Genomic DNA, 13,857 nt, shown 5'->3' on the forward strand with positions numbered 1-13,857 from the left:
TGTCCTGGACTCGGTGTAGAGAGCAGCTGCAGAGGCTGATGCTGCCTCAGAGGAGCTGAAGGTCTGCCAAGGGGCTCAGTCTCACTGGAACAGCAGTGGTGACATGCAGGAGATTCCACCACCCTGCATTTGGCATCTATTTCTGACGGTAGAAAGGGGAAGAATTTTTAGTTGTTTTTTGTAAATCTCCAACTGTCTATTTCAAGATTCTTGAGCTGAAGTTTTCACATTTCTCAGGTCCGGCAGCAACAGCATTTTGAAATCATGCAACTCTTCAGATATTTCTTGACCAATTGGAAAGGAAAGACTCCATTGGGTTCACTGGGGTGAACGGTTTTTGTTACTCCACAACAAATTAAGTAAGAAGATTACAAAAAGTAGGAAAAAAAAATAATAGTAGGTGGATCCAAAATAAACAGATGCAATTAATTGTTTTTATTTACTGTTGCAAGAAGCACCCAGGCCTTTCTCTGAGCTCACAGAAGCACCAGCAGCTTTGGAAACATCAGCCTCCTCTGTCAACATCTACTTTCAAGTAAATGCAATACTCACTTTCCTGGAAACAAGCTTGTTTTTCAAACCAAAGGAGCTGGAGGCAAAGTCTGAAACAAAACTGTCCCAAACATGTTTCAAAGTATTTAATTACAGTTCTAAAAAGCTATTTAAAAGATTCTAAGAAGCACTGTCTAAAGAAGTGAGATGGGAAATTGTTTATCATGTTCCTCAAATTTTGTTATTGTTACTGACAAAAGCTCTGTAAATTTACTAAATGAATGCAGGAGAGAAGTAAAACACATTTTATAGCCAGATCTGGAACCTTACCTCACTTGACCCGCTGGCCAATACAGATCTTTTCTGACCTTTGCACTGAGTACTGTGATGTGTGTTTGAGTATTTGTTCATTTCCCAGAATGGCAGGCAGGGCTTGAAGACAACAGCAGATAGAGAACCTGCCACCATCTGCAGTAATTACTTCCATTTTATTAAAAAAAGAAACAAACAAACAAACAAAAAAAACCCCAAAAACCAGCAACAACAACAAAAAAATCCCACCAAAACAAAAACGCACCAAATTTTAATATAATATGTCTAAGTTTAATTTCCAGAGTACAGAGAAAATCTGAACTATCCTAAAAGAACTTGTACAAGTTATCACAGAAGTCAGAGAAAAAGTGAAAAATAAGACCTGTAACACTCCTGTTTCCTTCTACCCCAGTACCAATGCAACAGATGCATATGGAAAAAAAAGTTAAGAAATGGGGGTAATAATTCCAAGTCTGGCTCATAGATATCTCAACAGTTTCTTGGTGTCAATGCAAAGTGCTCAAAGAACAGATTTGTTAAAACAGAATGGGCATGAAAAAGGTCAAGAAATAATTTGACATTTCTTCTGTTAAAAGATATGCAAATGTATGAGATCAAAAGAAAATGAAATTAATCTTATCTAGGCAGCACACTAGAATTCAAACCTGAAAGGCCTGAAATAGTCACAGGAAGGTCCGGCTTCCAGTGAAGTAAGTGACTTTCAATTGTTTTGACTGTAGCTTTGCCTTTTGGACCAACTAAACGCATCTTTAATAGTGCCTAAAGTCTGTCAAAACATCCACCAGCAGCCCAAGAAGGAGCACGTGCTGCTCACAGTCCTGTACTGGACATGCCCTGTAGTATTCTGCTTTAGTCAAGTGGCTCCAGAAACAAAACCAAATAAAGGCTGGGGAAATGCAATAGCTTTCATGAGATCAACTAACATGCAATAGAAGCAAACATGGAATTTTTAGCATTTTGGCTTTGAAAAGGCAAGAAAGGTGCTGGTGTGCCCAGAAGCCTCTCTGTTTATTATCGTGTTTAGCTGTATGAGTCTGAGATTGTGCCATTAAAGACAGTATTGACACACCAGAAAACGTCAACAGTGATGCGACCTCTTTGCTGTAAGCTTGATTTTGTAATAGCACTGCTCCCCCACACTGTTCTGTGCATGGGTGACGCACGCAGAGCAGCCTCCTGTGAGGTCTGCTTGTGCTTTACCAGTGCTGAGAGCATCCTCACATTGGTAGGTTCTCCATAAGGTTCACGCAGGGACAGCTCAGTGGATCCTTATCCACTGCAGTGAACTGTGGGATGGGACACATCCATCATATACATCATAGGAAATTACTTGACCTGAGGAAGCAGACCTGAGGAACCCACAAAAATCTACTTGGAGCCATCTTAAACAGGTCCACTGTTGCACCAGAGACATATATTTTTTTTTTCCTTTTCAGGCTCTCAGTGCTCCCTTCAATAATATTTGGAATATTTGTAAACAAAACTACATTTCAAACTGTAATAATGAAGCATTAAAAAGACTGCTCAGTGACATGCTTCAAACTTCTTTAGCTGAAACTGTTCACAAGCTCTGCAAGAGCCCTAAATAACACCAGCTAATTTACAACTGGATCTCCTTCACCCAACTCAGTTTGTTTGGCTCTAGTGCAGAAAGACTGGTTTGGAGGCCCTTTTGTGAGGCTGACAGGAGGAGGTTTAGCTGAGGGATTTGTCCAACCCTGTGATTTTTTCATCTCTGATTTGCTATGCAGTCTAATGACTGTGCAGCTCTGGGTTACCCTGTAATTTGTCCCTCTGACAAGCCAGCCTGCTGTGTCAAAGCCAGCAGATGGTGCTCCCAGCCTGGCCTTGGCTGGGCTGTGGCTCAGCACTCCCGTGGAAGAGCATCCCTGGATTGCAGGGGTGCAGGGAATACTGCTCTTCTAGGCATGGCCACGTCCAGCACAGACAACAGGCTCTGCACAAGATCCAAGCTTAGAAATTCTCCTTTCCTCCTCCCTGTTTCTCCAGACTGAGGATCTTGAGGCCTCAGAGTAGGTAAAGTCCAAAGATGATTCTGACTGGTTGTGTCACAGCAGTGGTGTGGAGCTGCTGGTGGCTGTGCCCAGAGCTGGAGGTCAGTGCCGTGGTGCAGCTGCCACCTGTGTGCTGCAGCACACTCTCCACAGCCAGCCACTGTGGTGGCAAATGACTCCCACCAACACCTGGCCTTAGCTCAGGGATGAGCTGATGCTCACCAACTCTCAGCAGGAAGGTGGATGTAAGGCTGTCAGCAATATGCACAGATCTGTATCCACACTTCACTGATGTGCCTTTTAACAGGTCCTGGGACAAACCCCAAGGTCAGGGACCAGCAAATCTGGCTCAGCTCTTTGCCCTACAACAGCAATGAAAACTGCACTGGGGTAAGTCCAGTGAGGTCCTTCCTCTTTGCCTACAGCTGACTATCATGACTAACCTTCTGCATTTATCTGGAATGAGTCAGACCTGTAAAATCATGAGACCAGCTTGAAAATAATACGCAGTGCAAGCTATTTGTGTCCAAGTCTTTAATGTACTCTTGGGGCTTGTTTCTTCTGGAAATGGCAGAGCTGGGAACATGCTGTTCTCTTGTAAAAAAGGCAAGCTGGGCTCCAGGCAATTGGACTTTCCAATGAACACCCAATGTCAAAAGACTTGCCAGAAATTATGGGGGTAGTGACACTGAGCAGGCAAATAGGGCCTCTTTGTGTTGAGCAAAACTTGCTGAGTGTGAGTCCGGGCTGTTTGCCTGAGAGATCTCACACGTTCCGTGTTTGTACGTTAAAATACTGAATCCTTTTTACTCTGTCCTTAGCTGAGAACTCCACTTGGCCTTGCGTGTAATACACGTTACTACTCTTCACGTTGGGAGTGGCCGCATTTTAGTGGCGAACATCAGATCAGCCCATGGGGTGTGGTGGCTCCCAGTGAGCTGTAAGGAAAGCTGAATCATCTCCCCATAAAACCCAGGGTGCAGGATCTGGCTCCAGCTCCAGCGTTCCCCAGTGTCATCTGCACTGGCTAGGGCTATTTCTTTTGTCAGAATAGTCAGCCAGTCTTAATAAATGGCGATGATGATGATGAGTTTGGAGGCTGAATCAGGGAGCCAAGATGAAGAAACAGGTCCAAGATGTCAGGATAAACTGGCACCACAAAATCTATCACCAATCCTTTGCAAATGTCATTGCTGACAGAGACACTATCAGGCTTTCTGTCACAATCTTAAACACGGAGCATTTTAATGACGTTTGTTGGAAAAATGTTACAGACAGACTGTTGTTGGAAAACCCTGACCCATTTTATAAGTGTCCCAAGAAAGAAGCATAAATAATGAAGCATTACTTTTGCTTGCCTGTTTGGAACAAGCCCCTTGGCTTTCATACTGCCAGCCTGGTCAAGGTTTCACCACTGATGTGGGCCACCACAAAGAGGTGCTTTGTTGAAGCACAACACCCTCTGAAGGAGATGTTTCTTTTCCCTAAATGAAACATCACCTAAAATGAACCAGATATTTCAGTTACAAGTTAAGAGCATGGTCTGTGTCCTAATCAAGATTTTTGCTGTGTCCTAAAACCAGAAATGCGGAGAGTGAGGGAAAAAGAATTGTGGTTAGAAATAATTAGGGGTTTTTGAGTGCCACTGTTTTGAATCACAGGTAGAAAAGAGGGCTTTGTGCTGTCAAGTGCTGCTGAGGGGAGTCAATACATGGTGACAAACTTTTGGCTTGTTATATTAATTTGTCACAACTGACAGCAGTCAAGCCTACTTTGTATAAATCTTTTACAAAGTCGTTCTTACCTCCATCACTGCAGCATCCCAGGACATGGGCTACTGAAACCCTTCAGTATACTTATGAAGTGTCAGCTGTTGACTAGAGGCTGGTAACTGAGGCATGACATAGATAATGATTTGCCCAGACTTAGGCAGCCAAATGGTGTCTCATATGGTACATCTGAGCTGCAAACAAACCAGGATATAGCCTGTTAATAGTGAGAGGAGTGAGCTGAGGGTGCCCATACAACAAATCGCTGCTCAGAAGGAGGGTACCCTGTAGCAGAAGATGCAATAACATCCTGGCTTCTGGACAGAGGTTGCTATGAGCTGAGACCCCAGTACACTGGGATGGCAGTGCCTCAGCAGTACAAGAAGATCCTGTATAAAATCAGCTCTTTACAAACACTGGCATTTATATGGGGACCTGTATCTGGTGTCAGAATGAAAGTCAACATCAAAGTTTGCACTGGTTTCACATTAACATATGCAAAGTAGGAATGAGCCCTACTTTGTGGAGGACAAAGCATTCCTTGCCATGAGAGAAAGCAGCAAAACCCCCCAACCACCACATTAGAAGACACTATTTATATAGTTTCTTTATACAAATGTTCATATTGATCCATCACAGGGTGGTATTTTTTGGAATAATGTACTTTACATAGCTTTATCCTTACCCATTGCCACTGTGAAAGACAAGCTTTGTGTTGTTAGATTGCAGTACCTTTTTGGACACAGAGTCAAACCTTTCCTCTCCTCAGTTTTGAGAGATATGGCAACATAATTCAGACTTCATGCCATCTGGGTGGCCGAAGGGGAGTCTGTGATTCAGACACATTGCGCCTGCAGTTCCCTGTCCGACTCCAGGGTGGCGATGCTGCCTCAGCTCTTACTCCGGCTAATAACGCTCACTGTGCACTCTGCGAAGGGATTTTTTATTAGCACCACTGAGTGTTCTGAAAGATGATTGCATATGGCAGGAGTCATTCTTACAACCACGGTCTGCCTGGTTTTGCTACATCTGAAGCCTTGCGTGTAGCTGCTGCAACATCCCTTACCTGCCCATGGATTGTAACCAGGGGAAGAACAGAGTGTCCTAAGAAATTACACGTCTTGTTTCTTTTTATTATTTTTTATTACAGATGGTGTCAGTCATTGGTAAGTGGTTATGCTAAGAGGAGATAACAGATCCCACCCAGGACACAGGCTCTTCTAATTCCAGCTCAGCCTTTGATCATGGATAAATTATTCTTCTTTCACATGCTTCAGTCTCTCTCCCCATTCAAATGTCTGTTTAGGCTGTAAGCTTTTGGAGACAGTGGGTGTCTCATAGCGTGCAGATACAGAATGTAGTACTGAAACTGTACAGCACCCAGAACAATGGAGACCTTGATCTTGATGGCAGCCTTCACCCATTATCTTAATAGAAGCATCCAAGTCTATATTTGAAACAATTTATCTGAACAATCTTTTGGCCATAATGACTCCAGATCAGACACATGATAAAAAGTGACAGAGGAAATTGTGTATGTAAAGCCATTTTATATCTTTGAAATGACTGAAGATGTAGCTATTGCAGTCCGAGTGGAGGTTAGTGCCCTCCAAGTGGCAGCGCTGCACCTCAGACACGAAGTATGTGCCATTTCCATTGCCGGCTAGAAGCTTTCTTCTGAGTAGGGAAAAGAAATTAACTCCAAGTCTTGGATCCCAAAGGGCAATTTTGTAGCAATTGTGGCTCTCTGCAGGGAGCAACTCCTTAGAGGGCTGAGTACTATACTGGCACCAGAGAGGGAATTCGTACCTCCGTTACGAGGGAACACTCTACCCATCTGAAGAGGGAGCAAAAACACATGTTTGAGGAGACTGGACCCTCCAGCCCTCCAGTCCCTTTTCCATTTTTAAGAACATGCCAAAAACACCACGGGAGATAGGAAGCATCAGTTATTAAGGAAAACTCCCTTTTGACTAAAAACATCTCTCAAAGGACATTTCAATGGGGAGGTTTTGAGCACAAGTAGTGTGAGGACCATTAATACTGTTTCACCGTCACTATGAGAGTGAACTTCCCATCTTGTGTGGCCGAAGAGCCAGTGTGCAGATCCACAGTGTACCTCACCTCCAAGAGTATATCTTCCAGCTTTGCTGGGCTGCAAGGAGCAGATCTGTGTGCTGCCTCTACCAGAGAAGTTTATTTCATTGGTGTACTACTACCTCTCTTAACCAAGACATCATTCTGTCATTCAAAAGACCCGGTAGTGCTTCTTTAGGCCAGTTTGGTGCCTTATGTGTCCCCAGCCCAATAGACACATATTCACACTGTGCAGGATCCTCCTGGCAACACTAGGCATACCAAAGCAACAGTGAACCTCTGTTCCTCATTAACTAGCCACTTTCTAATCCAAGCCTTGCTATTTTTATCCAGCTGAGATTTCTTCACTCCTTTATTAGATAAATAATGTGGCAATCTCTCAAATGTCTGGCCAAAGGCAAAGCAGTTTGCAGTCATTTCTGGCCCTACTGCCAGAAATCAAATGGCATCTTGCTTGCTAAGCTGATCCCAGTAATAGGTTTTCCTCTCCTATCATCTGGATATCAGGACTCTGTCAGCATTTCCACTAAACTAGGGGTCTCTTTCCCCTTCTCTCCCAAAACAACTGCATTAATGACATAGTAGAGGAGAAATTCAGCAGCATCCTACTATGTCCACCATCTTCCCAAACCCCAAAGGAGCAAGTGCCTTATGTGCCTCAAGGGAGGTTGTAGGAACTCCAAAAAATCACTCAGTCCTCTGAGATTTCTGTCCTCGATGTCCAACAAATGGGAACAGTGTTCAGTGCCCTGTCCTCTTGTGACCTTACCCCCAGCGTGCCCTAGAGGTGATACCTCTCATTGAGAGCTGCGTGACTTTTCTGGCTTGGACCACCAGCAGACACAGCTGGGGCTTCCTCTGAGGTGTGTCAAAGCACACACATCCAAAATGTGCTAAGCCCTATAATAACAGGGAGAAGGTGGCCCCAAATATGTTGTTTGTAGCATCAGCTAAATGCTAATTTGGAACTGATTTTCCTCCCACTTTGCTGGGCTATCTTGAGAGAATAAAAGCCAGAATTCCTGAGGAGCTAGAAATTACTACCAAGTTTTCAAGGGCAAAACTCAGAAAACATCTTAAAAAAAAATCAAAAACAAAACAAAAAAACAGTCTTAAAAATCTCTGGTTTCTGAAAAATAAAGAACCCCTCCCCTCTGAAAACTCTGCTTCACACTGTCTTTGGTAGGATTTCCAAAATCACCTGTATATACATAAAAGCCTTGGGCTGGGTGTCCTTTATGCAGGGCTAAGATGGTGGATCATTCTCTCATGGCCAGTCAAATATGTTAATAAATTTATTTCAGGCCTAGGGGCTCAACCTGTGCATTTTAGAGTTTGTGCTGAAAGTAGCACAAGGTGGAAACTACTCTGCTGAAAAAAGGTAGACTGACCTCCACTGAACCTCTGCTATGCCTTGTCCCTCCTTTCAGGTGGGGGGATTTCTAGGGAATAGAGGGAAGCTGAGCAGTTGGACTTTCCTATAAAAGGAGACTATGGGGATAGATCATCTGGAAGACATGGGTATTGATGATATGTACTAGAAACTACAGAAAGGGTGGGTTGCAGCCAAACTGTAATGCAGGTTTGGAGATTAAGCCTCAGAAGCTCTGTGGTTTGTGCCATTGTTTAAGGCTGGTAAAGCAGCTGCTAGAGAAAAGGGGAAACAGATTAATTTGCATACTACTTAATATAACTGTGGAGGGGAAGGGGAGCAAAGCAATGCATGGTCTGCTCTCAGGGAGGGAAACATACTTGGTTGAGTAGAGACCTATCTTTTTTAATTCTCCCTTGTTTCTATCGCTTTTCTGTAACTAGGTATGCTCTGGATAGTGTAAAGGAAATTTTACCACTCTGATACTGGGAGCCTGAAGAAACCCTGAGTCCCCAGAGCCTATAAATGTTTCTGAGAGCTCAGGGTCTCCTGCTGTTGTAGAAAACAGTGCCCTTGTCCCTAGCCTTACATGCAATGAAGGCTTGTGAAAGTCTCTCTTCTGATGATATGGCAGTCTGACCTCCCATGTGGCCTTTCTCTACTTATTGTTGGGATATCATCAGGGTCTAGAAGTTTATTAATCACTTCTGGGGACAGAGCTGCTATTTTAAGTGCCTTTATTCCCTTTTCCAGAGGCACAGGAAAGCTATGGAGCCAGACCAGAGACACTTCTCTGAGGGGAAGGAATGGATGTAACTGGGGTTTAACTTGAGTAGGTGTATAAATTACCTCATACAGGTTCCCTTTTTAGGTCTCTGAACATCTTAATAGTTCATGGGTAGGCTCTTCCCTATGCCAGAGCAGGTCTACTGTGGGATCTCTTTGAGCAAGCCAGGAGTATTTCGCAGCTGATGACCTCTCAGATACTGGGGTGGAGGGGCAGAGCTCCATGAAGTGACATCAGAGGTGCTGGAGACTGAGGCCATCCTTGGGTGAGGTCTGTCACTGACCTGCTACCTTGGTTGGGTGATGTCATCCTTAGTGAAGGTTGGTGTGCTGGCAGTGCCTGCTCAGGACACTTCACTGAAGTAACCCCTTGTTCCTCACATGTCAGAGAGTGTGGTGTTCATCAAACAGCCATTTGCCTGGCACCACTCTTATCTGAGGGTCACTGTTCTCAGGTTACTGTGCTCAGCCAAAGATTTGGCAACACCCTGGTGTTTGGTTGTCCAGTTATTCCTTTAATGGGTGCAGCAGGACCACAGGCTGCAGCAGGGATTGGTTGCATAGGGCTAGGAGCAGTGGGGCTTAGTAGTGAAGAAGGAGCAGGAAGATGTGGAAGAGCTTGCACAGCTGATCGATGGCAGAGTGGAATAAACTCCAGTTCATGTTTTATGTATCAGGGGGGAAAAAAGCACATTTTTAAAATTCTCATTAGACTTTTACAGGGGTAAAGGAGAGTGGGAAATTTCTGCCCTATTGATGGAGAAGGTGATATGCTCACCTTGTTGCATACAGAGCCAGACCAGAGACACTTCTCTGAGGGAAGGAATGGAGGTAACTGGGGTTTAACTTGAGTAGGTGTATAAATTATCTCATACAGATTCCCTTACTCTGTAATTAATTTAGGTCCTAAAGTGATGGGATTTAACCTTAGTGTTCTTGCTGGCTCCCCTCTGGTGTTTCTGGCAATATAGCCTTGGAGAACTCTCACTTGATACCCTAAGGTTTTCTAGATGCCACAAGAGGTGACATGTGTTTAGGTTGCTGGCAGCAGCAGTGGGGAAGCTTTAGAGGGCACTGGAGCCATGCCATCAGCTGCCATACTTGCTGGTGCACGGGCAGAAGTGAAGGTGTGTTGCATTCTGAAGCTGGGAGGTTCCTGCTAGAAGTGTGGGGATTTGACAATGTTTTGGCACTGGTAGAGAGGATTAGAAATTAGTTCCTCTAGCTCTACAGGTGCTTACACCCCAAAGGCTTTCCTTAAAGTCTGAGGCGGAAGTGGAAGTAACAAAGCTAAGCAATGTTTTCAGGACTGTCTCAGCAGGACTGATATCACCCATTTCACACAGATGAAAGAGATTAGAGGAAAAAGGAAAGCAAGAATTCAGAACATTGAGTGAATAAAATTTCATTACTAATATCATTAAAGCATAGCTGAGCCAGCTCATTTCCCTGTTCTTCAATCACACACTATTTGGCTTCTTTCACTTGAGCACTAAACAAATCCAACTGCTGTAGGCAATGTATAGGCTCAGGAGGTCCCACAGCCTGAGGGACCTTCTTTTGCCCTCAAAATGAGGTGCTGGGCACAAAAGCAAACATTTCATTATCTGCCCATGCAGGCAGGTGATAGTGGGAATTCAGCTGCTGATTGCAAATGTTTGCTGACCACAGCTTGCCAGCTCCAGCTGCCAGCACCCAGAAAGCTCTCAAAGCCAGAACCTCATCAGTGATGACAATGGTGGGGGAGGGAAACACTGGAAAAACTCTGTTGCATGTCTTAATAAATCATAATGTTGCTGATATCAGTGTGCTGGTACTGAAGGAGTTACTGGAGGCAATAAGCTCATCAAGCAGGAAGTTTTGCTTCAATGGCAGGGCATGAGCTAGCACTGTATGCATGCACACTTGGAGGTCAGTTGTGCATGAAAGATTTCAGTGATCAGGCTGAAACTGTACCAGAAAATCTGGAAGGAAATTTCACCTGTCAAAGCTTTTGTTTCTTTAGTTTAATCACCATGGCCATGTTTTGGACAGATAGTTTTGAAAATATAATCTAGTGGCAAGAGACTGCATTTGATTCTCAGCTTTGCCACGAATACTCTGGGCTGCCTCTTGCATGGCAGCTCTGTGCCTGTATTTATAGATGGGGATTTTGCCTCTTGGGTGATAAACTCTCTCTGGGGAGGAGCTGCAAAACTGTGTGATCTGCTCAAAATTTTCAGTACCTACATGGAAGAAGTGCTTCACAGAAGGTGAGGTTATTGGTAGTTATTAAAAATAGAGGTTCAGATATAATCTGGCTGTTCTTCTATAGCATCTTCAAAGAATCTGCTGCTGGCTGTGCTTAGTCAGAGGATACCTTTGGTCTGACACAGTAAAATTAGTTTTGCTGCAATAGGTAGTCAAACAACCTCACATTCTTTTTATAGATGGAAAAATCTGGCTGTTGCTTCATTGGAGGTACAAACTTCAGAGCCCTGGAGAGATGGGAATGCAGATTACCTGGAGGCAGATTAAAAGGGAAGCTTATTAAGATAAATTGTCAGGGGTCTCATCTATTTGCAGCAGTGTGCCTTCCAACACTTGTTACTTTTCTGCTTCAGAAGTGATGAGTTTGCACAGATTCTCTGGACTTCTGTGGAAGCCACAAGGCATGTGGAGATGCTTTAGTAAAACAGCAGACTCGAGCAATGCCCATGTTTGCAGAGTGATTAAGTAGCAGAGTTGGGTCTGCCAGTTCATGGTCCCCAGCCATGCATTGAAGCATGAAGGGAAGTCAACATGTGGATGATGGAGCAGAAAGCACTTAGCTGGCTCTTATGTGGGACCTTCTCCTTTTGAACAGATCTTGCCCTTACAGACATGCACGTGGTTCCTGTCAAGTCCCTCCACAGGGTTGAATTTGACTGAATTTCCTATAGTATATTTCTGGGGGAGGAACATGTACCTCACAGCTACCAATTCTCTCTGGCAAACAGTAGCATGGGCTTTCCACAAACCATTTAATGGTTTGTTTCATCACAGAAGCTGTCCTGTGCTAGCACTGTCTATCCTAGCTGGATCTGCAGGTGCCACTATGAAGAGTTATGAATGCCACACTCTCTTTAACACGTTTTTCCCAAACAGGTAGTATAAGGTCCTATTTTCTTTGATATGGAATACTCTTGGGGGAAAACTCAGATTACAACAGTCAAACAGCTCTTTGGCAGCCAGGTTACTTCTCAGCCTCTGCTGCTGGTTTCTCTGCAATGGTACTCTTGTAATCGCTATCTTGCAGTAAGAACATTTTTGGATCGGTGTCCCTATCTCCCCCAAAGCTCAGGAAGAGCTGCCTAACCCTGTCCTCTAAGCCACAGAGAAGCTATTTGCAAATACATCATGAAGGAGGCAAATTTTCAGTGGTTATAAATCTGAGCTTTTACTGAGCTTTTATTTATGCCAGCTAGTCTACAGTGTCTCAGTACTTTACACTGAGGATGAGGGTAATTATCTTTAAGCTAACCCACTTTCTAAGTGGGCACTGTTCTCTTTCAGTGCTGCACTGTGGCCTCCTCATGACCAGGAATCGGTGCTTTCTCTGCAGTAGTCTTCTCACAGAAGGGAATTGAGTGCATTTAATAAGCTAATGTGTTCTGAAGTGGGGTTTGTGTTAAAGATCCAATACCTGATCACAGACTGATCTTATAAATATTTACTATTTTATAGCCTGGAGCACCCTTATGCATTTAAACATTGACAGTGAAGAACAAGCACACTTATAAGAATGTGTGTGGTACCAGCCTTGTGCTAGAGCTGATGTCACGAGGCCAGGAAAGTTCTCTGCCCTGTCTCTTGGGGGCAAGAAGAAGAGGCTGGAAGCCATTGGCACTGACACCACACACTGTGCCCAGGCAAACATTTGGGTTGGAAATGTCTGTGTGTACTGGCCACATGGGAAGGAGGTGTATTTTTAGGGTGCAACTAAAGGGCAAAGAGGCTGAGCTTAGAGCTCTCCTGTGCCCCAGCTTAGTGGCTCTACTGTTGCATGGCAGAGCAGCACTGGGCAGGATACGCAGAAGTGTTTCTCCAGCCAAACAGAAATCTATCACAGCACAGCCCATACTGCAGCTGAATGAAAGTAACTCACCCGGGCAGGGAAAACTCAGCTAAACGGTTACTGACAAAGATGTGTCAGGCAATTAGTGATCCTTGCAGAATGTCCTTTACCTGCTCAGATAGAAGAAGGAGCTGACAGTAAGAATGCTGTTAAGAAATTAAATGTGTCCAGTTCTCATTGCAGAAGCATTTATTATCAGTCTGTGCTGTTCTGTTAGCTCAAGGCATCCAGATAAGGATGAGGGCACAGAACAGGCTAGGAGAGCTGTGCCTCAACCCATCAATCATTCAAAAGCATTATGTATGTGCAATTGGAATTTATTTGAGTCTCTTGAGAAAAAAAAAAAAAACAAACCTCTGCATGCAAATCATAAGGTGGTTTAGATACTGTTTCAGTGTCTTTTATTGCACAGGGGTTTCGTTATGGCAAGGGTTTCTGTAGGAGCAAAGGATGGGATACTGTGCTCTGGTTTTCCTCAAAGGCCTGAGGACCTGTCTTGTGAACTTCAGAGAAACAGGAATGGCTGAACACTAAGTAAATCAGGTAAGATGGGAGGTTTCTATGACAGCTCTTTGTCTTAAAACATCCCTAACCATGCTCTGGCTTCCCTGTGCTGGATGTGGAACATGAAGACTTTTGTCCACAGAGGACAGCAGAAAACCCAGGAAGGAGGAAAGCAGAATTTTCCCAGTTCCTGGAGGATTAAAAGACCTGCACATCATCACGTAGGAAGTCAACAGCAAAGTGGGAACCAAACAAATTCACTAGTAGTGATTCAGACTAGAGGCTGGCCCAGCCCATATAAAACTGCATCATCCTTCTGACTGGATAAATTCCACTGAGAGAGCCACCTGCCAGCAGAAAATGTGGTCATCATAACTGAAACACTGTTTGAAA

The sequence above is a fragment of the Taeniopygia guttata genome, chromosome 6 (assembly GCF_048771995.1).
Source record: "Taeniopygia guttata chromosome 6, bTaeGut7.mat, whole genome shotgun sequence".
Lineage (NCBI taxonomy): Eukaryota > Metazoa > Chordata > Aves > Passeriformes > Estrildidae > Taeniopygia > Taeniopygia guttata.